This window comes from Kogia breviceps, chromosome 16 (assembly GCF_026419965.1).
Source record: "Kogia breviceps isolate mKogBre1 chromosome 16, mKogBre1 haplotype 1, whole genome shotgun sequence".
NCBI lineage: Eukaryota > Metazoa > Chordata > Mammalia > Artiodactyla > Physeteridae > Kogia > Kogia breviceps.
The window spans coordinates 20,526,128-20,551,047 of record NC_081325.1 but is presented as its reverse complement, the minus strand read 5'-3'; the positions used below and the strand labels follow the sequence as shown (position 1 = coordinate 20,551,047).

The 24,920-nt window shown below is 39.8% G+C and overlaps 1 long non-coding RNA gene across 1 annotated transcript in view; it reads left to right on the top strand.

Moving 5' to 3' along the window:
* LOC136792802 (uncharacterized) overlaps nt 1-24,920 on the top strand; it is a 255,454-nt gene that overhangs the window by 175,994 nt on the left and 54,540 nt on the right. The window contains exon 2 of the long non-coding RNA XR_010837240.1: nt 3,788-3,916. This is a non-coding gene — a long non-coding RNA (uncharacterized lncRNA). The remainder of the gene's footprint in view (nt 1-3,787; nt 3,917-24,920) is intronic.

Genomic DNA, 24,920 nt, shown 5'->3' with positions numbered 1-24,920 from the left:
GCCTTTCCATTTGTCCATAATTTTTTTTTTGTCTTACAGCAGTGTTTTACAGTGTGGTTTCCATAGATCTTCTACATTTATTGTTTTTTCAGTTGATTCTCTTGAATACATCAGAGTATTTCATATTATCTCTAATTAATGATAACTTTACATCTTCTTTAAATTATCTGGTCCCAAATGTCATCAATGGTGAGGTTAAAAGATCCTGCATTCCATGATATTGCTTTCCAACCATACCAGCCTTCTTTTTGTTCTTCAAATATACCACAGGGAACTCTCTTCAATACTCTGTAATGACCTATATGGGAACAGAATCTAAAAAAGAGTGGATATATGTGTATGTATAACTGACTCACTTTGCTGTACAGCAGAAACTAACACAGCAGTGTAAAACAACTTACTCTAATTAAAAAATTAAGAAAAAAAGACACTACTGATTGAAAGGCAAAAAAAATTTTTTTTTATTTCTCCTTACGACCTTTGCCTTAGCTGTTTCCTCTCCCAGGAATATTTTTGTCTACAGATTTTTACTTAGCTTTCTCCTTGTTTCATTCAGGCGTTGAGTTAAAAACCTCTTTAGATAGAACTTCCTTAACGAAATTTATCATTTCCGACATTTTAAAAATAGATTTGATGGCAGTGACTTTTTCTGTTATTATTTACTAACGAATCCCTCGTGCCTTGAAAAAGTCAGGGTTTGTTGAATTAAATTCTAAATAGCAGTTCTTCCCTTCATCTCTTGTAAGTTTTCCCTCATTTCTCCTTTCCCTGATACCACATTTCACTCCTGGCCACCAGCTCCTGGGTTTAGAAAAATCTCTTCCTAATGTATAGAAAGTCCTCTAGCTCATCCGAGAGGAAAAGAGGAGGCCGGAAGTCGGAAGTCCCGCTAGCGTCCCTCCATTCTTCCTCCCTAAAGTCCAAATGCTCCTCATGTCAAGTTATCTACAGCGAGGGAGGGAGCCTGCTATGGCCTCCGTCCCAGAGTGGACAGGTTCTTCCTTCTCCCGAAACACACCACCTTGAGGAAAGTATACAGTTGATTGGCATATGTAGCTTTGACTGTACTAGGGGTAGTTCACGGGCTCAAAGGAAGAGTTGCAGGGTCCAGAGACTAGAATGGGGCCTCACATCACCAGGCTTTTCCTTTCCTTTCTCCTTCATGCAGCTTCCTGTCAACCTGTCCCTACTTAGCCACAGTCTGTAGAAAGGCTTCTCCAGGGCGCCGGCAAGACACGGTCTGGCTGCCTCCTGCTTGAGTAACTGCAGTGTAGAGAGAGTTTCCTTTTCCAAAGGCCTGATAAAAGGGAAAAACCTTTATTGGTCTTTCACGGATCACATGACCACCCCTGGACCAATTACCACAGACTCAGGAGTGAACAGGGAACTCTGATTGGCCAGGCTCTGCTCACATTCCCTTAGGGCCCAGAATACTTATTTCCAAGGCTGCTGGGGGTTGGGTGGGCGAGAAATGCAGGAACAGGCAAAAAAAAAGTAACCATCAGAGTCTGTCGCCAGCACTTATTAAATAAGCCACTGGAAATGGAGACTCTTCCATTGTGTGTATATTATTTAGGAAATGATATGTATGAGAATCGAATTACGTAAGAAAATACATTGAATTAAATAACAGTGGTCGCAGTTTGTGTTGTGATAAGCTTGTGCTTATTTTAGTGGTTTTTTTTTGCTGCTGTTTCGAGAGTTTGACATAGATTTTCAGTATCGTTTATCAAAATTTTTACACAGTTCTTATAGTTCAAAAGCAGAATTGTTTAACCCATTAGCCTCCCAGAGGTATTAGTTCTATATGGATCAAGTCCTGTGACCGTCTCTCATCAAGAGCTGTGAGACTGCCAGCCCCATGGTGCCTTGTGGTGTAATAGAGAAGTGTTTTATAGTTTTATAGTTTTTATATAGTTTTTATATAGTTTTATAGTGCCTAAACTCCAGCCTCAATACGAACCCACACAGGAAGAGTCACTTGAAATTTCTACTATGTAATTGAGAAAAGATGTGGCTGGAACTGGAGTCCAGAGGGATCTGGGTTCTACTGCAGATTCCCTTCGCTATTCTCTATAAAACTTTGCGAAAGCACAGAAACTTCTCAGACTCTCATCTATCAGATGGAGATTTTATTACTTATTTCACAAACTTGTGAGAACAATATATATGTAAATTAACTCTATAAGTTGTAAAGCACTATATGTGTATTTTTAGTTATCAAGCAGCTGTAAATCGTTCAAGTAACAACACAGGTGATAAAACACTGTAATCATGAACAAATAAAATTTTAACAGAATGAGATGCATTTATAGTCTGAACCATTCATTTTCTAGCATAGCCAGAGATACTTTTGCACCGTACCCATTTCATATATGTAGAACTTCTCCTCTCTGAAAGTGTTTCCTTGGTGCAAATGCAACATGCTATGTACATTTTAGAACACCACCATGATGTTTGCCGTAGAGCGGGGTACCTAGATGGCATAACATAAATGCAGGCAGTATTGTTATGGGGCTGAATCATGAGGCGAGTGAAAGTAGGGTTGAGGCAGTTGAGGAGGGAAGCCTGGGAGAAGCATTGGAACTGAAGCCTTTAGCTGTTGAGCTCCTAAGTCTGAGAGCAAGTGTAAACAGGATGTTAGGGTCTAGAGTAAGCGTCCCTTCTCGAGTGCCGCCGTCTACCTCTGCCTTCAGAGTTCTGACAGATGGTGAATAAACAGAGAACTGGGTGAAGTAGGGAGAAGAATGAGTTTTATTAGGGCTTTCCAGAATGGCCAGAGTTGGAGAATGCAATGGGGCTTCCTTCCTTAGAAGCCTCACAGCCTTGATTTGCATACTGCAGTTCAGATAGTGGAGCTGAAGCTAGACTGGCCCCACCAGTTAGGACCTGCCTGAAAGAATCAGCTGCATCTGGGCTCCTGGAGGCAGCCACTGTCACAAATGACCACCAACTCTGTGGCTTAAAACAATACAAATTTCTTATCTTACAGTTCTGGAAGGTAGAAGTCTCACATCAAGGTGTTAGCAGGGCTGGTTCCTTCTGGAGAATCTAGGATGGAATCTATTCCCATGATTTTTTCCCAGCTTCTAGAGGCCACCCACATTCCTTGGCCCCATAGCTCCCTCTGCTACCATCACCATCTTGCCTTCTCTCTGACTTTGAACCTCCTAGAAAAAGCCTTGTGATCACATGCAGCACACCCGGATAATCCAAGATAGTCTTCCTATAGCTCCAGTTCCTTCATCGCGTCTTGCAAAATCCCTTTAGGATTTGGACCGGGTTTGGGGAGGCGGGGGGGTGGGGTGGGGAGGAGAGGCATTATTCAGCCTAAAACAGAGGTCTAAGAACTCGAGAGAATGATCCAGGTGGTGACAGGATCCACTGCCTGAGACTTAAAATAGTGATTGATCCGCTCCTCTGTATTGTGGTCCAGTGATTGCCCGGTTGTTCCCAGTCTTACAGTCAAATCCGTCACTTGCTCTGGGGGGCAAATTCAGGTGGCAGTGGAGAGGGGGATCTGTAAAAGTCGCATATGTCTTCTTAGGGAAATGCGGTGGTTAGAGACGTTTCCCTCCGAGAATAAGGAGAGGAGTTGCTGGAAATCGTGGTGGTCTCCTTTTCAGTTCTCTCTAGAGCCAACTTTGAAGATGGATGGACATCTATATACAGAATTAAGACTCTGAACCACGGCCCACTTCCCACTTCATCATCCTTCTTTCTCTCTCTCTCTCTCTCTCTCTCTCACACACACCACCTTCTGCTTTCTCTTTATTCCAAATCTCAGGGAAAGCAAGAGAAAAAAGAAGCGAAAAACATGGCAATAAGGATCAAAATAAATAACAAGGAAGCAGAGAGGAGAAGGAACGTGGAGGAGAGAATGAGAAGATCTGTCCAGGGAGAAGCGGAGGAGGAGGTGAGTCATAACTCCCAGGTGGGCGACTGCTTTCAGCCCCAGAGCACTGCTGCCCCATAGAAATAGATTGTGAGCCACAAATGCGAGCTATGCGTGGTATTTTACATTTTCTATTAGGCACGTTTTAAAAATAAGAAGGACCTCAATGTATTCAACATGTTCTCATTTTAATAGGCGATCTACATAAACACGTGTTAATGAGATATCTTACTTTTTTTTTCTGTGCTAAATACTTGGAACTTGGTGTGTATTTTGTATTTACAGCATATCTCAATTGGGTTCAGCCACATTTCAAATGCACAAAGGCCACATGTGAGTAGTAGCTACTGTATTAGAACACATAGCTCCAGGAGATTTCACTTGTCTTTTTTTTTTTTTTTTTTTTGCGGTACGCGGGCTTCTTCTCGCTGTTGTGGCCTCTCCCGTTGTGGAGCACAGGCTCCGGACGCGCAGGCTCAGCGGCCACGGCTCACGGGCCCAGCCGCTCCGCGGCACGTGGGATCTTCCCGGGCCGGGGCACGAACCTGCGTCCCCTGCATCGGCAGGCGGGCTCTCAACCACTGCGCCACCAGGGAAGCCCTCACTTGTCTTTTGATTCAGCTTGGGGGGGGAGATAGATTAATTCCTCAGCAAAGGGAATAAGGCTTGATGAAGGATGCTTAATTAACAGAGAGAAGAAGAACCTAGCTTCGTTATCCTGATTCTGTCCACAACTTACAGGACAGATGATCTTTCAGTGTCCTGCAAAGGAAGCTGATACTTGAATTTTACATTCCCCACAGTGAGATCAACAGAAATGAGAACAGACTCTAAAAGGCATTTTGCACTTCCTGGAAACAGATGCTGTACTCGGTAAATTTTCGGAAGTGGATCTGTTTATGTTGTCTTGTTAAATGCAATGTTGTTAATATCTCCTGTGAGTTTCAATTCTTGATGCTGGTTACGCCACATTATGTTGACTAAAGATGTACGAAAGGAGGCTCAATGTGTTGCTACGGCAATGGATGCTCTTGGAAGTAGCAACAGAATAAATAAGCAAGGCATTTTCTGTGCACGCTACTACAGTCACATGGGCTAGGTGGTGCCTTGTTTTGTCTCATAATATTTGCCCTATTTGTTTCCTAGCCTTGGCACGGAACTTTAATTGTGGTGTAGCTGGCTGTCACCATATCACAGGAAATGAAAACAGACCACAGGGCAGTCAGCCAGAAACTGCAGTTAGGTGATGTCCACTAGAGAAAAGTAAAAGTGCCTATATAGTGGTTGTCTGGTAAGACAGTTAGACAGTTACCAGCTAAAGCTGCAAATTCTTTACTTCACACTACTTCTGAGGTTCTGGGTTGGTCTGACTCCCATACCAGGGCCCAAAGACCCTCTGTTCTTTACACCATAGCCCAGCACCACTCAGTGACAGAACTAAAAGGATGGTTCTCATGCTAGCCAGGGACAACCCAACATGAAGAAAAAAAAATTGTTTTGTTGCTGAAGTATAGTTGGTTTACAATATTGTGTTAGTTTCAGATGTACAGCAAAGGGACTGTTGCATAGATTTTTTTTTTCAGATTCTTTTCCATTATAGGTTACTACGAGATATTGAATAGAGTTCCCTGTGCTATGCAGGAAATCCTTGTTGTTTATCTATTTCATGTATAGTAGTGTGTATCTGTTAATCCCAACCTCCTAATTTATCCCCCCCCCTCCCTTTCCCCTTTGGTAACCATAAGTTTGTTTTCTATGTCTGACAACACGACATTTTGATCGTAAGGTATTTAAGGCTTATCAAAGCCATTATTAAATATGTTTTATGATAGGTCCAAGGTGTACTTTTATACATAACAAAATGTCCATAGGGACATCTGCTGTTGTCTCAGAATTGCAGTTAAGGTCCCAAACTGAGGATAAAAACTACTACATGAGTCTTTAATGAGACTAGCCAGTGGGGCAGCAATAGAATCTGCCACCTCACAGTGCATCAGTGTGATAAGCAATCGAGAAAGGAGGGGAGACATTGTATTACTGGGGGGTGCACTGCTAATAGAGAAGCTATGAGTACTTTTGTGTGGGGAAGGACAAGATACCCTTTTCCCTTCTTGAGTTGAGTTGACTAAAGGAAGGGAGACTGGCATCTATTTTCTGAAAAGTAGACTAACGGAGAACCACCAAGGCTACATTTTTAAAATGTTACAAGAGAAAAGAAATGCAACCTTATCTTGCGTTTGGTTACGATATGCAGGAGAGCTGAGGTTGAGCAGGTGAGTGGGGGGCATGGGTAGGTCACGTAGGTGGTTGTTACAGGAATCGAGAGTGAGTGGAGAGGACCAGTAGGCAGTCAGGTGAAATGTGCTAGGATGAGTGACGGATTACACATAGAGGGTAAGGGGGAGAGGTGGACAAAGTTGAGGTCTACCTGCAAGCAGAGAAGGGGAGGGTGATTTGGTGAGCAGGGTGTTTGGGAAACAACCAGAGGCTATCAAAAGAAGCAACTGAGCAAGAATACAGTTCAACAGGTTTGTCTCAGTCTACTTTGAGATTTTGATGCTGTATAGAGTTTAGTGGGAAAATGATTGGCATTTAATAAGGTATTCAAGTCCCTGAATATTAGATTTTTTTTTAACCTGTGATTCATGCAGTTGCTGAAGACTAAAGTGAAGAATTTTGGAAATGTGAGTCACAGTGAAGATGTGTGATGTGAAAGGCTTACTAGGTTTGGAATCAGAGGATAGAGGCTTGCATTTAGGACAGCCTGAAAGTTTTTAAGAAACAGGAAGGTAAACATATGTCGTGATCATGGTAGCTTCTATTTCTTGAACATGTATACGATTATGTGCCAATCACTGTGCTACATGCTTTGTATGTATTATTCTCACAATACATATAATGAGGGATAGGTACAATTTTTATCATAATTTTCCAGATAAGGAAAATGAGTCTTAGAGAGGAAATGAAAAGGTCACACAGCAATGATGAAGCCAGAATATAAACTAACATCTGTCCTACTCCAGATTATACCGCATTGCCTTTTAGAGATCAAACAGAAAAATCCAAGTAAGGCAGGAATGAAATGAAAATGGTGCCAGGTATAAGGTTATACGATATCTTTTTAAATTAATTAATTAATTTATTTTATTTTTATTTATTTTTGGCTGCGTTGGGTGTTTGTTGCTGCGTGCTGGCTTCCTCTAGTTGCGGCGAGCAGGCTTCTCATTGCGGTGGCTTCTCTTGTTGCGGAGCACGGACTCTAGGCGCGCGGGCTTCAGTAGTTGTGGCTCGCGGGCTCTAGAGCACAGGCTCCAGTAGTTGTGGCGCACGGGCCTAGTTGCTCCGCGGCATGTGGGATCTCCCTGGACCAGCGCTTGAACCCGTGTCCCCTGCATTGGAAGGCAGATTCTTAACCACTGCGCCACCAGGGAAGCCCAGGTTATACAATCTTTTACAACATAGAGTCCTATACCTGTGCTACCAGCAAGATACAAATTGGGCTCTGAATATTACACAGAAAAGAATGTATGATCAACTACACAATTTGCAGTGTCAAGATAAAATCAAGCCAAGTGCTACAGAAAAGTAGAATTATTCTAATAATAACACTAGATAGAACCGTCTTCCATGAGTTCTCACCATGTTCAATATAATGTACATCTTCTTCAACAACATCCTTAATGCAGACACAATGATGAATATCAGATAATGTAGCATTATTACCATTGCCTAACAGGATGTTGAAATTAGTTTGAACCAAGACTCAGAAATAAAATAGATGAGAATTTCCAAAGCTAGATCACAAATGCACACACATTACATCAGCCAAACCAATTATAAAAACAGTTGTCAGAGTGAAGCAAAGGAGGATTTATGGAGGTGTGTCTCTGGAACATCTGTTAGAAGGCCGTGAGTCCCGCCTCTGCCCCTGGGGGATATGTGGAATGCAGGGGGTGTCACCTCCTTCACCTTAAGCCTAGTGAGCAGTTGATTTTTAGTGTAAACAGGTACATCCTTATCCAAGTGCCCTTTGTCCTGGCTTTTTCTCTCTGGAAATTTGATCTGAATCCTCGGGAAGAAAAACTGCTTTTGTTCCATTTCATCAGGATGACAGGTGAAACAGAGAAATGATAGTGAAAGAGGAGAAGAATGAAACTGGCCACCTTCAGAGTGGCAGCCTGTGAGCCCAGGGCTCATAAAGTCACTTCCAGGTATTAAAAAAGAGAAGGGTATTGACATTCAGTCACAGAGGGTCATGGATGGGTGCCTTAGAGGTCTATCTGTCTATTGCTTGGAGTCTAAGAGGAGAAAGATGTCACTGGTGATCAGGAGAATCTTGATAAAGAGAACATCGGAGCACTGTGATGAGGATGGGGAACACACGGTCACCATTATTACACAGCCTGATGAGTAGATGTCAATCATGTTTTTCCGACTGAAAGATGCTTCTCTACATGTCCCTCTCAAGTAACCCTTTAATCAATCAACAAGCATTTAATGAGCGCCAGTGAATGGGCTAGAGTCCCTGAGAGATTATAAGTAAAAGATAGCACATGTCTCCGTTCCAAACGGAGGAAAGGAAAGGCAAGTGAGGGATTGTGTGACTTACCCAATGTGTTGAAGAGCCAGGACTGAGGTCCTACAACCTACTCTTCAGTCCAGGACGCCTTCAGGTCTGTGTAATGGGTTTCTACTTGAGAGGACCTCAGGACCTAGAGAAAGTGTCTTCCACATAAACAGGCCCAGTCATTGGTGGAGATACTTTGTTATTGAGGTTGAGGAGGACTTTTTCTCCCACAGAGACTGAAATACATTCAGAGAGAGACCACCAATCTGAGCTTACAAGGAGAACCCCAAACAGTGCCCGTCTCTGCATGCTGCGGGATGACCTCAGGTCTCTCTCTTAGAATTGGGTGTCTCCTCCTTCCTTTACAGGCTGCAAAGTCATGTTCTTGATTCCTCATTCACTTACCCAAAGCAGCCATCTTCATTCATTTGACCTTTCTAATCCTTGGTAATGGAATTGGCTGGCTGGTCTATCTTGATTAAAGTCTGTCCTAGAGCAGAACCTTCACATGGGCCCAAATGAGAACTAAGAGCTCTTATAAGGAAGCACTCCAACACTCATGTATTTTGTCTATCAGTTTGAAGTCTCCTCCTCTTGTTTTTTTTTGGTTGTTGTTGTTTGTTTTTTGTTTTTTGTTTTGTGGTACGCGGGCCTCTCACTGTTGTGGCCTCTCCCGTTGCAGAGCACAGGTTCCGGATGCTCAGGCGCAGCGGCCATGGCTCACGGGCCCAGCTGCTCCGCGGCACGTGGGATCTTCCCAGACTGGGGCACAAACCCATGTCCCCTGCATTGGCAGGCGGACTCAACCACTGCGCCACCAGCGAAGCCCCTCTTCCCCTTGTTGAGTTAGAAGAGCCTGCCATGTGTGGAAGGCACTTGGCTCTCTATTGTCCAGAGCCATGGCTAGAAGCCATGACATGGCTTACCATTAAATCCTTCCCTTGGGCTTAAGTGAGCTTTAGTGCACAAATTACATGCCTGACATTCTGGGAAAACTCTCATTCCCATTCTCCCCTGACTTAAAGACTCAGCGGGACATTGAATATTCTTTCCACCTACTGATCTCTCTCTTTTCCTGATTTTTACTACTTACTGGAAACAAAGGCCATCACTGGTCAACGACCCTCTTTGTTTCTGATCTATAATTCACAGGCAGTTATAAAGGTGGATTTTTATCACTGTCTAGTGCTATGCACATGCCAGCACTGGCACTTAACTTGCTATACCACTGTCCTCTCTCACAATATCAAGGACCTTGCCTTCTTTATTTGCAGAAGCAGATGACTGAGCTGAGCCACGGAAAGGGGTTCAGATGAGGCTCAGCAAAGTCTCACCATAGGGCACCTGCGGGCAAACCTCTGTTGGGTGACTAGTGGGTGCTTTCTCATATGAGGCAGTCTCCCCCATTAGCTCAGCCTGGGGAGGGAATTTCCAATTTCCTAACTTCTCGGTTTCTGTTTGGCTGGTCAGGCAAAGGTTAGGTTAGATATGTCATTTGTATAATGCCTTTAAGTTTAAAAAATTTATTAATGATCCTATGCTATCTCAGCAGAATTCTTGAGAGACAGAAAGGAGGAACCATTGGGTAGTGACTTGCAGGGTAGTGACTTGTCTAAGTTCACACAGTTCACAAAGGGAGAGCTGGGATGAGAGTCCTTCTCTAACCACAGAGTCTACCAGAGATGATGAGCCTATACCTCTCTTCTGCCAACACACACACAAAATAAAGCAGACATTTAATAAGGAATAGGTTTCCATTTTTGATTCAGAAGTTTGAGAGAGATCAAAATGGCTGGTGACTTGCCTTTTCTTAGATTTTACTTGACAGCTGAGAGGATATCTCTAGCTTTCACTAGTACTTAGAAAACGTGTGCGCATTCTCTGTGATTTATAAGACAATGGGGAAAAGCATGTACATTTGGTAAGTCTTATCTGTCCAGTAATAATAGCCTATGAATTTAACTTGCCATTTTCAAGCATGAATTCTGTGAGGGCTTTGCTGGGAGAAGAGCCCAGGGGCTGCTCTCTCTGTTTCCTTATCTTTGCTTCCCTTTAGCCTTTCTGATTAACCTTCAGGTTTCAGTTTTGAATTCATTCGATGTTAATAAATATAGCACTTGATTCCTCCTGCTGCTTTCTCTTGTACGTGGTCCTTTATGAAGATCTCTTTGGCCGACACACTGTCACTTACTAGTAGCTGTTCAATGCTGCCAATGAGAGGGCTACATTCTGAGGTTTTAGTGCCTTAAATTTGGGGGGTGCAGCCAATCCCCACGTGGCTATTTTTGATTTACCATAGGAGGGCCTAACCTTGCACAGATATGTCCAATTTATCTATTTGTTAAAAGTGTTGGAACAAAATAATTTCTTTATTCCTATGACATAACTAAGAATTCTTTGAGGATTAATTTGAAATACATTATATTCTTTGTTCCTTGATCTCATGGTGAATGAACTGTTTTTCCCTTATTGATCCCCTTCTTATAATTATTGTCAGCTTTATATCTGATTTTCCTGAGTCAATTCTGACGTGGATCAAACCTAGGTCGGTATGTACTAAAAACACAGTCCCTCGACTTTTCCTTTTTCTTTTTCCAATTTGTGTTTGGAGATTTACATTTATATCTCTCTATTTGTTATTGAAATAAAAACAGAAACCATCAAACCCTCAAAATAGACATTTTAGCACACATTTAAGGATGCATACAGATTAAAACAAGATTTTAAAATGTAGAGTGCTTAGGTGCAGTCTGGTAACTTTTTGACTAATTTTCCACTGTTCTTATCGATTACTGCTAAATTTGACTTAAGTCTTCTTTATGCTAATTTAAGGGGAACATTTACATTTCTCAAGTGATTAAGAATAAATGCTCACCGGAGTTCCCATTTGCTTGCTGCAGCCTCATTTACCTGAAAAAAGTGACACCCCCATCTTTAACTACCTGCTTTAAAATGATCAGGAAGAAAACGTTAAATTCCTCTTCAACACTCCCTATTAATTTCTGAAGACATCTACTTCCCATTTTGCTTCCTCTGCATGTAATGCTCTACCCACCAAGAAAGGTCCCTGCTCTCTCTTCTCAGCTTGTGCTCTTCCTTGTGGGTAACAACAGACAAACACACACAGAGTGATGAAGACACAGATTACGGTTATATCTGGAATGAGACTCTGCTATGATAACACCTTCCTGATTTGGCTTCTCTTTGTTATTTGCTATTTAATCTGAATTAAATTATTTGATCAGGGTGAACAAGACTCACCTGTCGGGGGTGGGGTTGCTGATTAAAAACTGAGATGAAACAACAATAAATGCTGGAGAGGGTGTGGAGAAAAGGGAATCCTCTTGCACTGTTGGTGGGAATGTAAATTGATACAGCCACTATGGAGAACAGTATGGAGGTTCCTTAAAAAACTACAAATAGAACTACCATACGACCCAGCAATCCCACTACTGGGCATATACCCTGAGAAAACCATAATTCAAAAAGAGTCATGTACCAAAATATTCGTTGCAGCTCTATTTACAATAGCCAGGACATGGAAGCAACCTAAGTGTCTATCAACAGATGAATGGATAAAGAAGATGTGGCACATATATACAATGGAATAGTACTCAGCCATAAAAAGAAATGAAATTGAGTTATTTGTAGTGAGGTGGATGGACCTAGAGTCTGTCATACAGAGTGAAGTAAGTCAGAAAGAGAAAAACAAATACTGTATGCTAACACAAATATATGGAATCTTAAATAAAAAATGGTCATGAAGAACCTAGGGGCAAGACAGGAATAAAGACGCAGACCTACTAGAGAATGGACTTGAGGACACAGGGAGGGGGAAGGGTAAGCTGGGACAAAGTGAGAGAGTGGTAGTGTATATATGGACACATATACACTACCAAATGTCAGATAGATAGTGCGAAGCAGTCGCATAGCACAGGGAGATCAGTTCAGTGCTGTTTGACCAGCTAGAAGGGTGGGAGGGAGGGAGACGCAAGAGGGAAGAGAGATAGGGATATATGCATATGTACAACTAACACACCATTGTAAAGCAATTATACTCCAATAAAAACGTTAAAAAAACCCCCAAAACTGAGTTGAGTGGGCTGACTCCCAGAGATGCTAGCCAGGCACTCATGAGTGGGGACCTGAAAGTAAAATTGTAAACAGCCAGTCAGCTAATGTTAGTGCAGATGTTTGGAATAAATCTTTCAGAAACTCTGCAGTTTCCTAAACAATTTTACACCCTGATTTTTCATCCACTACTAAACAATTTCAAGTATACTTGAATAGATTGAATTTTAAACATTAGAAGAGGATTACTAAGGAATATTAATAGTACACTATTTGAAAAGGTGAACAGTGCTCTGTTTCGGGCTTGCAAATGTTTTCCCTATAACTGCACAACTTTCTGAAAACTTCTTTTAGGGAAGGTGACCTCTAGTCACTTTTCAGTGGTAAGAACTTTTACTTCCCTTTTCGGTTTTTTTTTTTTAGGACAGGTGTCTGAAGATCATACATAGAATGCTAGCATTTATGTTAGGTAAATACATGTACACTTGGATCAAATATCCCTTGAATTCAAACATGAAGTATTTTACATGGGTTAAAAATTGCAGCAATTTTTCTGTGATTTTTTAATCCTTAATTTGTGTTTTTTTTCTGTATTTAAAGTGTTCATTGAAAAGTTTCATATAAATTGGTTATATATGCAAATGTAACATTATTAGCCAAACAAATAACAGGGACTCAGGTAAAATGAGAATTGCTGGAAGCAGAAGAGAATGTTGAATAAAATAATCCAAATGTTACAAAAATCCTCCTACAGGTAAGAGGAGATCGGTACTATAATGCTTACCCCATCACTGTGTATCCTTGGGATGGTCACAGTTTGTTAGTATTTGGTGACCCCATCTCTAAAATGGAGTTGCAAAAAGATCTTGGCTTTAGAGCAGGGCTTTTATCAATAATAGTGTCCAGAGATTTTCAACTTCTCTGAGAAATGAGCCATTCTCTTCAAACCTTATTGTGAGTCCCATCTTACATTAATGAATACACCAGGGATCATCAACAACAGTATCATGACAAGCTTGTTTTGTGATCAGTTTTGTTGTATATAGCAAATAATTTATTATCAGAAGTGAAAAAACAAAGTTGGAAATGATTTTCATTTTTAAATTGGAGCAGATTCAAGATTTTTCTTCTAATAATAACATGTCTTCATAAAGCTTGTCACTTAGGTTATGATTTGCTTTCCAAATAGTCAGAAGGGGCTGAGCTTAAAGACACCCTGTAGGGAACCTGTTAGAACACATGATATATAATCCAGACTGTAGCCCAAAGTGAATGACTTAAAGGTTTTTGTGATATTTTATGTTGGGATTTTTTACTTTTGTAACCTAAGTGTTCCCTCTACCAAGGATCACCACAAAGACTGGTCTTTAAACCACCTGTGTCAGAGTTATCTGGAGTGTTTGTAAAAATGCTCATTCCTGGATATTAGTCCAGACTTAGTGAATCAAGATCTCTAGGGGTAGTTCCCAGGAATCTGCATGTTCAATAAATTCCTCAGGTGCAGACTGTACAATTTGAAAATCACTGCCATGGTGTGTATCATCTTGCATGTCCACACTGTGACTTTCTTCTCCACCCACCTCACTGAGCCCCTCCCCAGTTATTTATTATCATCTCAAAATGCTGGACAGAATGCTAGTAGAATGCTGATCCTGCCACAGAGATGCCAGCATAAAAGATAAACATGGAGATGTCAACACTTGGCTGACAGTGTCTTTACTTTCTACAATATAAATCCAGATCAAGAACTAGAATATTATCAGCATCACAGACACTTGTATTATATATCCTCTCAGCCACTATATCCTCTCAGTCACTTTCTTCCCCAAAGATAATAACTATTGTGAATCTTCTCACCATAGATGAGCTTACCTGTTTTTTACTTTTAAATCAAACTGAATCATACAATATGTCATCTGTTGTTTCTGGCTTCCTTTACTTAATATTGTTTGTAAGCTTGATCTGTGTTTCATGTAGCAGTTCATTCATTCCAATTATGTATAACATACCACCTATAAATTTATAATTTTTCCATTCTGCTGTTGATAGACCTATATTTTCATTTTGTTTTCAGTTTGAACTTGAATAGTGCCATGAAATCCTATATGTTTAGTTATACTTTGTTATTGAGAGAAGTGTATTAAAGTTAGTGTAAAATGAACTAATAAAAACACTCAAGAAACAGACAAGAAGAAAGGAAAAAGAAGTTAAAACAGTCATGGATAAATAACAATGTCCTATTGTAGAGCACAGGGAACTATATTCAGTATCCTGTAATAAAACATAATGGAAAAGAATATGAAAAAAAAAATATATATATATATAAATCACTTTACAACAGAAACTAACACAACAGCATAAATCAACTATACTTTAATTTTAAAAAAACAGGAAAAATAGTAAACAATTCTAAGATGGTAAATATTAACCTCCATATATCACTGATTACAATATACTTGAAAGGACTAAGTAATCCAATAAAAGGACAAAGATTTTCAGAGCTCAATGCTTTCTGCATGAAGTCTATATATATAACAATCCCTTGGTATCTGCAAAAGATTGGTTCCAAGACCCATGGCTACCAAAATCTGCAGATGCTCAAGGCACATAGCTGGCCCTCCATATCTGAAGGAGTCTGCATTCGCGGATTCAACAAACGGCAGATACTGAACACAATACACAATTGGCCATTGGCTGAATCTGCAGATGGGGAACCAGTGAATATGGAGGGCCAACTATACTTTAAAATATTAAAAATCCTAGTTTAGCTGGTATTACAGTCACACTAACTTTTTAGTTTTTCTTTGCATAGCATATCATTTGTCATCATTTTTATGTCCACTGTCAACTTATTGTTGCTTCTTTGAAGGTAATTTTTCTTTCAGCTGCTCTGAAATAATTTTTCTTTATTTTTGGTTTTTACCAGTTTGACTATGTTTGCCTAAATGTAGGTTTCTTTATATTTTCCCACTCGGATTTGTAGAACTTCTTGCACCTGTTTCTTGATGTGTTTTATTAACATATAAAAAACTTAGCAATTATCTCTTTAAATATTTCTTCTGCCTCATTGTCTTTCACTTCTTTTAGAACTCTTTTATGTTCAATATATGTTAGATTTGTCAGTATGCCTCATATGACTTATACTCTTTTCTGTATTTTTCATCCATTTGGCTCTCCACGTTTCATTCTGGATATTTTTTACTGACCTATCTTCCAGTTTACTAATCTTCTCTTTTGTTTTGTCCAATCTAGTTAGTTCCTTTTTGGTGTGTCTTGAACTCTAATTTTTGTCTCCTTGACATGATACGTCTTAAAACTTTGGTATATTATTCAGAGTTCTGCTGTTTGGCTTCTTGTTTCTTGTGCTCTGCAGCTTAAGAATTCAGCAAATACCTCATGGGAAGAAACTCCAAGTCTCAGAGTCACTTCTTTGTACTTTTTTTCATTCGGAAAATGGGACCCTCATATCCTGACTACTTTGGCTTCTAACTTTTATTTCCTTGGCTCCATGAAGTAGCCAAAAGTTCTGTTGATGTTTCCACCTTTCACCTGCAGCTCCTCTGTCTGATTCTCAGTTTCTCACTCCATGCCAAGAATCAGAAAATACCTCAAAAGGATAAAAGTACCTCAACGGCATGGAAAATATTGACTATTTCTCTATGGTTCCCTTCTCAAAAATCTTAGTCATACTAGTTTTGTTTTTGTTGTTATTGTTGTTTTGACTTTGGCAACTCTCTGAATCCTTCAGACAGATATCTATTTTACATTTTTTTCTGGATTTTGTTATTGCTATGAGTGGCAGCATTGGTCTACCACACCCACTCCATCACAGTCTTAAAAGCAAAGGAATATATAGACCAGTTGCACTTATGCAAAGTCACAAGTAAAATATCCACATAAATAATTTTAGGGAAAGGCAGACTTAAACACACACAGTAATTCAACGCCTACTCAACCACATAAGAATAGACCTTGGGTCCAGAGCACTTTCTTACCAAAAGATAGAGTCCTCATAAACTATGTTGGAATTGTCACCTTGGGTTGGAATATCTTTCCCAGTTTCAGACTCAATGGATGCTCCTTTGTTTTGCTTAAGCATGTGTGTCACATGGCACCTGGCCCACCCCAGTCTATATTATCTGTCCCCAGTAGGGAGAAGATAGGGTCCTCACAAGAGTGGAACATACAGGCCAACTGCCCTTTCAAAGTTGCTGAGAGGGATTCACTGGCCATGGAGGACTAATGCCCCTTGCTCTCTCTTCCCTATGTGAATACAGTGTTGTTCCATCCAGGGCTTGACCGCATTGTTCTCCTTGACAATTCTGATACAATTGTGCAGGGGACAGAAGCATTCAGATTTCTACTCTTGATAATAGGCACTAGATGCCATTTGCTCAACAATAATCCTATAGTAATAGCAAAATTTATGTTAATGTGTTCATTGTTCCAGATATCTATTGCTACATCACAATACTAAGTGATTTAGAACAAGAACAATCATTTATTTTGCTCACAAACTTACAATTTTGGCCACACTTGGAAAGGTTACCTTTTATCTATGTAGCATCAGCTGAGAGTTTGAAGGGTAAGGGCTAGACAATGGTTGGGGGCTAGAATCATCTGAAGGCTTGCTCACTCACATATCTGGAAGTTGATACGGGCTATCGATTGGAACCTCAGGTAGCACTATTATAAGAACAACTGTACATGATTTCTCCATATGACTGATTTTTCTTACAGAATGGTTTTTGGGTTCTGTGAATACCCCAAAATATAGGAAATATAAGCTTCCATTCTCTAAAGGTCTGAGCTGAAAAACCTGCACAGCATCATTTCTGCCATATTCCATTAGTCCAGATTCAAGAAGAGGGGACATGGACCCCACACTCTAAATGGGAGAAGTGTCAAATATTTTTGAGTTACGTTTTAAAATTTCCACACTCTTTGATCCACCTGTCACATGTACCTAAATGTGCCATGCACTCTCCTAGGTATTGGGAAGACGGTAATGAACAAAATATATCAAGTTTCTTCCCTATAGTAGAAATAGAAAATTAAGACAACACAAATCCACACTATATGTTCAGGTAATTATAACGCTGTGAAAATGGCCAGTGGTATCGGGATGGAGAGTAATGATCAGGTTGAAATGGTCACATTTAATCAGATACCTGAATGAAGACTTGTAAGATCTGGAGGAGGAGTGTGACAGGAAGAGGGGATGTACTGAGGGGGAAATGAAGTTGGCATGTTTGAGGAGTAGCTGGAAGGACCGGTATGGCTGGAGCAGGTAATCAAAGTTGCGAGTGGAAGGAAAGAAGGTCAGAGATATTAGCAGGGCTTGGCATGTGACGTCTTAAAAGAAAATCCAAATTCAAATTCCTTAGTAAAATCTTTGAGTACTGTGGGATGACATGGGTGGGCTTTAGGTAAAGGTTAACAGGTTGTTATTTGTGCTTTTAAAAGGTTATTCTGGCTGCTGTGTAAATTGAGTAGATAGCAGCAAGAAGAGGAAATTAGGGGGCAAGAGATGAAGTTAGCTTGGACTTGGATGGCAACAGTGGAGTTGGTTCAAAGTAGGTGGATTCGGAATATGTTTTGAAGGTAAAGCTTAGGACGGTCCAGTGGAATGGATAAGGTACTATGGCAGGGACAAAAGTGAATATTATTTGCAGTTTTGATCTCAGCAACAAGGTGAACTGAGATGCCTTTAATGAGATGAAAAAGTAGGAAAGAGCAGGTAGGATAGGGGTATAATTTAAGAGTTCTTAAATATGTTAAGTTTGAGCTTCTTATTAGGTATTCAAATGCCAGGAAAGTAATTGAGTATATGAGCATAGAATTAGGGGAGAGGTCAACATTAGGATTATAAATGTGGGAGTCCTCAAGATGCAAATGATATATAAAGTCATTGAACTGGATAAAAATCACCAACAAAGTAAGTGTGGACAGGAAAGAAATAAACAAAAATTTTCAATTCATTAAAATGAAACATTTTAGGTCACAATGTTTTTTTTTTTTTTTTTTTTTTTGAGAATAAACCTTATTTTGCTGAGCCCTATAAATTCTCAAAATATTACACTGGCTCTTATTCTTCTCAGAAAGATAAGGAAAATAAGGCAGAGAATATTAACATTCTGGGACCACAATCAATGAACAAAGAGCACTATGGGAAACTACTTAATTGAGGAAAGGCCTCATTTAAATCTCATCATGCTCTGCCTCTTATTTACTGAGAAAGCAAACATTTCCAAGAATATCTAACCTTTCATCTTAACTGGACTGCACATGGAGTATATATCATTAGTTTAGTCTATAAAATATATTTATTAGAAATATGAAAATTTTTGCTTGCAATGTAAATAAAATCACCAGCCTTATGTTAATTGATCCAAAACTATATGAAAAATGTAGACCTTCTGATACTCAGAAAACAATTTTTAGGACCCTTCTTGCAGCCTTGCCCCAAATGTAACTCTAGCAGATTCCAAACCAAATACATATGAGAAGCATGATATCTTCAGTTTAAGAAGAGAGAGGGAGAAGAGGGCCAAGGACCGAGCCCAGAGAACGTTCAATAGTTAGTGCTCATGAATAAGAAGTGAATCCATTACAGGTAATTGAGAATTAAAAGTCAGTGAAAAATGAGAAAAGAAAATAGGAGAGTTTGCTGTCTTAGAAACCAAATTTTTTTTAAAAAAAATGTCTTCAACAAGAAGGGAGTGAATATTTCTGTTAAATGCTGAAATAAAATGAGCGACAAAAGTTGGCTATTAGATTTGGCAAGACTGGTAACATTGTTAAGTATAACCTCAGTAGACTTTGGGGACAATGTTGTGACGGGCATAGGTAGATGAGTGAATGCCTGCAGGGAGGTAGAGACATTGAGCACAAACAACTCTTTCCAAGAGATTTACTATAAAAGAATAGCAGAGACTAGGGAGTTTCAGGAGGGAGACATGGAGCTTAGGAAAGTTTTACGACATTTACTACAGCATATTTATATACTGTTGGGAATGATCCAGAAGAGAGAGGGAAGTTAACAATGCAAAAGATTGAAGGGCAGTTGTAGGTGCCATGTCTTAAATAGGCAAGAGGACATGGCTTTGGTGTACAAGAGAAGGGGTTACCTTTCAGTGGAAACATTTCTCTCATGTTAGAAAGAAGGAAGACTACGTGGGTAGTCATATAGGTTTGGTGGTGGAAAAATGAAGTTTTCTTTTGATTACTTTGATTTTATCAATAAAGCAGGTGGCACTCTAAGAGTAAGGTGAGATAAAGGGGTGTATGATGTCTGAGGAGTGAAATATTCCCTTGGAGAATAAATTAACTAGGGCACAGAGTAATTCTGAGAGGCAGTGCCCACAGGTTTGGGGCACTTTTCAGTGAGCAAGAGGGAAAGAAAATCTTCAGAGAACAAGAAGTTCTACAGAGCACACTGGAAAGATTTGAGAACGCAGTAAAGAATTGGAGATAAGGTCAAATTAGGAGAACTCCAGATGGGGGTGTTCTGAAAGCCGTGGGCTTTAGTGCTGACAAGTATCTACACAGATATAAGGCTTGCTGGGATTAGCTTTGACAGTCCAGAACTACATCCAAGTGTTTCCAGCGTACATTGCCAAGAGATAAAGTTGACTTTACAAACGGTGTTGTGAGAGTACTCTCCTACACTCTCCTTATAGAAAACAATGAAACAGGATCCCTCACATCAAAGACAAAAGTAAATTCCAGATTGTGTAAAGACCTAAGTTAGAAAAAAATGTTAAACTATAGGAAAGAAATATAGGAAAAGCCTCTGTGTCCTTGGAACTGGAAAGTATTTTTTAGTCAAGTCACTAAAAGTGAAGCACATAAAAAGATTAATCAACCTGATGCCATTAAAGATAAGATTTTTAGCCTGACAATAGCATCATAAATAAGTTTAAAAGACAAGGGAAAGACGAGAAGTTGACATTCACCACACATGGTAGAACTGATACAGGGAAAAAAAATTTTAAGGCAATGGATATGCAGTTCACAGAGGAGGAAAAAAAGAATGGCTAATAAATATCTGAAAAGACACTCGACTTCACTTATAAGCAGGAAACTATAAATATTTTGATATCATGTTACATCCATTTAATTGGAATGGAAACTACTTATAATGGTATTCACTAGTCACCACGAGAAAAACACAGGTTTGCATACATTATTGACAGGAGAGTAAATTGGTGTAACCACTGTTGACAAGATAGCAGTATCTAGTAAAATTGAAAATGTACGTACTCTATCACCTACCATGTCCACTTTGGGGTACATCCCCCAGGGAAAATTATACAAAAGTATTTAGAGCAGTGGTGCTCACGATAATGAAAAACATTTGTAACAACATAAATTACTTTGCTTAGGGGAATGGATGCATGAAATATGGCATATTCAAATTACAGATGATGAAGCAGTTGAAGAGAATAAAATTATACGTATACCATGCCAACATGCACAGATCTGAAAAACATCACGTTGAATGAAAAAAGTACATTGCAGAGAGACTTCACCATTTTATAACTTATATAATCACTATGTTGTTTATGGATAGCATACAACTCTAAAAATATAAAACGTTGGCCTTGGAAAGTTTCACACTAAATTTACCATAGCAGCTATCACTCTATGGGAGAAGGCAGGTATGGGAGGAAAAAGTACACTTTAATTTTATACATGAAGAAAAGGAATTTAAGAAAATACATTAAGTTATTAAAAATCATACATGTATAAATAAGCATATCTTTGATATGCCTTTGGTACATTTTTATATTTTTTAATTCTCAAAATCAAAGAAAAATGAAATAAGGACAGAGGAAGATGAAGAAACATTTAACAGAGCATCCAAACAAAAATGAACATTTCTATTAATAAAAACACCACAGCTGATCTCCCTGTGCTATGCAGCTGCTTCCCACTAGCTATCTATTTTACGTTTGGTAGTGTTCTTTGTGACCACCTAGAGGGGTGGGATAGGGAGGGTGGGAGGGAGGGAGACGCAAGAGGGAGGAGATTTGGGGATATAGGTATATGTATAGCTGATTCACTTTGTTATGCAGCAGAAACTAACACACCATTGTAAAGCAATTATACTCCAATAAAGATGTTAAAAAACAAAACACACAACAGCGATGATAGTTGAGGAAAGTTTAAAGGAGACAATCACTACTGAGTTATTTGGGATCCTGAGCTTAAGGAGCAGAGTTCTAAAGTCAAGCTTGCTTTGTCAGTCTTCTATTTCTATTTATTCTACAATTCAAGTCGCCTCTCACATCCAGAATGTTTTTAATCAAGGGTTGCTTGATTAGAACAAAGATTCCCTTTTATTTTATTTCATGTTCACCTTTCTTCTAGTTGAGAACTTTGACCTATAAAATTTTGGCATTCATCTAATATGTTCATATTAGATAAGAGAGAGGACCAAAGTGGTATTTCTGGTACAAAGGAGTCAAGAAAGCCAAGCTACCTCGTGATATTTTGGTGCCTGTTAAGGCTGTATGTAATATCCAGCAAGTCCCCAGAAAGATGTAATGACTCGATTGATTAAATGTCTCCAAAGGCTGCATACATGAAGAGAGAGGAGTACATGTTTTTAAAAATCTTCTGTTTTATGTCTTGTTAGATAGATAAGGTCAAGGACTGCTGAATCAAATATTCACTAAGGGATTTACCTGTATATGGGCCTGTTTCATCTCCAAGAGCAGAACAGCAAATCCAAATGATGTCTGATGTCCCACTCAGGTTTCCAATGAGGGAAAGACCCTGCTTCAGCTTGCCCAGTCCAACTGCTCTGATCTACTGTGCAGACGGAGCATAGAACTGATCCTAGTACCACGTATCAAATAGCCAGTTAGCTCTTATCGGGTAGTCACCCGGCTTTTATCCAGAAGTGTGTGTGTCTGTGTGTGTGATTGAGAGGGACAGAGAGAGAGAGAGAAGGGAGGGAATGAAGAGGGAGAAATAGTCACATTTCTGATTGCTGCCAACTGTGAAATCTTACTTGACTGTGGCTTGCATGGCAGTCAGAACTCTTGGGAAGCTTAGTCAAGGAAAGCAGACATTTCCAACCACAAGACCTGCTTCATATACCATTTGTTGGCCCATGCAGAAGGAATTGCTAATCCCTTGATTCTAACTCAGAATAATATTGTTTAGGGGAGAGGCTGACTCACTCAAGATGCACAGCTTCCTTGGATTGAAATAAAGATGGAAGAAAAAGAGTGAAGAGCCTAAATTCAATCACAAATTTCAAGTAGTGCAATATGCCTGCGGCTTATTTAGGTATGATTCAGAACATGTGTATGAGTGTTGTTAGATCACTTTATAAAGTTGTTTACAAGAGGGCACCAATCATATGCGCTAGCAATGTGTGCTTTCTCTCTCCCTGAGCACGCGGTTATATTTCTCAAATATTGCAAAACCACCTTTTTTTCCAGAGTGCCCACCTGTATAAGATGGCTTTTAGTAAAAAGCCTCCGAAGGCCTTTTATTTCCAAAACCACTGAAACAAGGAAGAATAAATCATCCTGAGACTAAGTCCTCATAATTTCCTTTAGTTTGCACTGGTGAGAAGATTACCCAAGCAAACTCCCCCTAACCCCATGTCTTCTCATTAGACTAAAGAAAAGTCAGAGCTGTGATTCACTCTCTCCTCCCCCTGGTAACCTGGCAGCAGTGTGTGTGCATATGCATGTGTATACAAGTGTATGTCTGAGCATATGTGTGGCATGTGTATGCAAGTGTGTGTATGTGTATCTATATGTTTGGGTGTGTGTATATGTGGATATGTATGCATATATGTCCATGTGTGTATGTGCATGGTGTCTCGTGTGTATGCGTTTTTCAGGGGAAAGAGTTGCTGATGTAGGAGCGTGTGGTTTTCTATTTTTTGAACACTGTGAGAGGCGGGCCTTCTTTGTAGAAGCTGGTTATGGCTGTCCTTCCCATCACTGCAGAGGCCTGCTGGCCAGGACCTCTTCTACCTCACTGTGCTTGCTGAGGGGCTCTAGCTAAGCGGGAGTGGCTTGCGCACTGGTAAAGGAGCACTGCGTAAGGCTAAATGCCCCAGAAATTAGACTTGATGTCTGTATAATGCTTTACAGTTTACTAAAATGCTTCCACATGGGTTATTAAATAAAGATTTGCCATAGAAATATGCTCTTTCCACACTCTTCCTCACTTATCGCTTGCATTTACTTATGTAGCAGTTTTCTGGAAGATCTTAAGAACAGATACAAAACCAAGAGATAAAGAGAACCCATCCATTTGTCCCCAAATCGGGTTTTCTATTGGCAGAGCCATCAACCAAGCAAAAGCCTGCTTAGTGTGGTGCCTTCCAAAGGAGTGAACATCCGGAGCTGGGAGGAGCCCTTGTCCTAAGTCTCACTTGAGGGCTCATACTGGAGCCCAATACCTCTGCCTTGTCAACCACCCACAGCTCTATCACCCCCAATGGATAGACAGAGACTAGTATTTATGGCATAACGACTATGCTTCAATTGTCTTATATCAATATTTATTTCATTTACTTCTCACACTAGCCCATAAGGGTAGCTCTCACGATCCTGCTTTTATAGATAATCAAGGACTTTATATAACTTACTCAAGGACACAGGGCAGTAAGTGTTAGAGCTAATGTTTGAACCTCAGTCTTCCAGAATCACATCTATGTTTCCTATACCACACTGTATTTTAATCAAAAGGGAAAATAGAATAGGTTTTTCCACTATATGTCATGGTGTCAGAAAGAATTTGCAACTTTTTTGAGTGATCCTTCTACCTACAGACCAAAAATTTTATCTAAAATATGACTCTTTTCTATTCCTCTAAAATTAGCAGAAATACAGCCCATCACCCTATTAACTTCCTTTTCATAGGATTGTATGGACTATATCTGAAAATGGAAGGTATCTAAACAAATAATAAAAGAACATGTTGAAGGGCACAGTCCTTGAAACTAAAGGAAAATAAATGGGAGGTTATGATACACATGTGGTCAACCAGCCAGAGCTTGCTGTGAGGGCAGTAGTGAGATGTCTAAAAGCTACCCATGCTCCACTCCTCCCTCCGTCAAGGACAATATTCATTTTCTCCCAGCCCTCTAAGCAAAATGCTTTATTACATGGTCTTTCTAGCATTAACCATTGCCAGGGGTCCAAATACAATAAATGGATCAATGGCTTGATGCTATTAAGCAGCTCCTATGAAGAAAAGAAATAACCTGCAGTTTCCTTGGCAATAAGACATCAATACTAGGCATTCTCCAGAAAGGCCTCCCAGGCAGAGTGCCTACACACATTCCTGATCAATAAAGCATTAAACAAGGATGAGTGTACTAGCATGGCAAACAATGAACAGTGCTGAATC